This window comes from Lissotriton vulgaris, chromosome 12 (genome assembly GCF_964263255.1).
Source record: "Lissotriton vulgaris chromosome 12, aLisVul1.2, whole genome shotgun sequence".
NCBI classification, from domain to species: domain Eukaryota; kingdom Metazoa; phylum Chordata; class Amphibia; order Caudata; family Salamandridae; genus Lissotriton; species Lissotriton vulgaris.
This window is the reverse complement of record NC_141700.1, coordinates 641890106-641892110: the sequence shown is the minus strand read 5'-3', so window position 1 is coordinate 641892110 and position 2005 is coordinate 641890106. Positions and strand designations below refer to the sequence as shown.

Here is a 2005-nt window from a genome sequence, read left to right as displayed (position 1 = left end):
TCCCAGATGCCACCTGGCAGTCCGTGCCCTGTGCATGATACCATCACCCCCTCTGCCCAGCATATTTCTGCAGCAGCTCAGAACAAATGTTCCGTGGGGTGTCCCCGCCACATAGGCTGACACTGCTGCATCTCGGTCAGGCTGTCCCTCAGCCCGCTTCTTCTTTCCACAAAGACAGTCGGGCCTGCCGGTGGCAGTGCAACAGCACCTGTGCCCCCCAGCAAGCCCCCCACCTCCCAGGAGCATATGCTTGTCTCAAGCCATGCATGTGTAAGTACACACGGCTGGTACAGTAACAGTACGAATGGCTCATTAAATCAGTTATGGTTCCTTTGATCGCTCCATCTGTTACTTGGATAACTATTATAATTCTAGAGCTAATACATGCCGAAAAGCGCTGACCTCCTGGGATGGTTGCATTTATATGAGGAAGACCAATCTGGGCTCCCCCGGCCGCCTTGTTGACTCTAGATAATCTCGGGCCAATCGCACATCCCTGTTATGATGATGATACATTCAGATGTCTGCCCTACCAGCTTTCGATGGTACTTTCTGTTCCTACCATGGTGACAATGGGTAACGGGGCATCAAGGTTCGATTCTGGAGAAAGGGCCTGCGAACTACCATGGTGACAACAGGTAACTGGGAATCAAGGTCCAATTCCAGAGAGAGGGCCTGCGACACAAGGAAGGCAGCAGGCATTCAAGGGAGGCAGTAACAAAAAATAACTATACAGGACACTTTAGAGGCCCTATAATTGGAATAAGTGCACTTTAAATCCTTTGACGATGATCCATATGAGGGTAAGTCTAGTGCAAGCAGCTGCAGTAATTCCAGCTCCAATAGCTTATATTAAAGTTACTTCAGTTAAAAAGCTCCTAGTTGGATCTTGGGATTGAGCTAGCAATCTGCCGTGAGGTGAGCTACGTCCTGTCTCAGCTCCTGCCTCTCGGCGACCCCCTGATGCTCTTGACTGAGTGTCCTGGGGTTCCTAAGAGTTTACTTTGAAAAAATGATTGTTCAAAGCAGGCCGTTGCCTGAAAGCTTCCATTATTCCTAGACAAATAGGGCTCTGGTTCTAATTTGTTGGCTTCGGAACTGCAGCCATGATTAAGAGGGATGCCCGGGGCATTCGTATTGTGCCACTAGAGATGAAATTCGTGTACCGGCACAAGACGAACCAAAGTGAAAGTATTTACTAAGAATAAAAACTATAATATACCTTTGCATTTCTGACCATAAACAATGGCGACTAGCGATCCGGCGGCGTTATTCCTATGACCCACGAGCAACTTCCATGAAACTAGTCTTTGGGATCCGGGGGAGTAGGTTGCAAAGTTGAAACTCAAAGGAATTGATGGAAGGGTACCACCAGGAGTGGAGCCTGTGGCTTTATTTGACTCAACACGGGAAATCTGACCCAGCTCGGACACAGAAAGGATTAACAGATTGATATATCTTACTTGATTCTGTGAAAGGTGGTGCATGGCCATTCTTAGGGGTGGAGTGATTTCTCTGGTTAACTCCTATAACTAATGAGACTCCTCCATACTAACTAGTTATTCAGCCCCCAGCAATCGGCGTCTAACTTCTAAGAGCGACAAGTGGCATTCAGCCACACAAGATAGAGCAATAACAGGTCTGTGATGCCCCTAAATGTCCAAGGTTGCATGTGCACGCTAAACTGAATGGATCAGCGTGCATCTACTCTTTTCCGACAGGTGCGGGTAACCTGCTGAACCCCACTCGCGATAGGGATTGGGGATTGCAATTATTTCCCATGAATGAGGAATTCACAGTAAGACCGGGCCATAAGCTCGTGTTGATTGAGTTCCTGTCCTTTGTACACACCGCCCATTGCTACTACCAAATGTGTGGTTTAGTGAGGTCCTCAGATCGGCCCGCTGAGGTCGGCAAAGCTACGAAGATGATCAAACTGGACTATATAGAGGAAATAAATGGCATAACAAGGTTTCTATAGGATGAACCTGCGGAAGGATCATTA

The 2005-nt window shown here is 47.8% G+C and overlaps 1 pseudogene; it reads left to right on the top strand.

The window, feature by feature from the left end:
- The first annotated feature begins 230 nt into the window (after nucleotides 1-230).
- On the top strand, nucleotides 231-2005 carry LOC147677914 (18S ribosomal RNA; annotated as a pseudogene).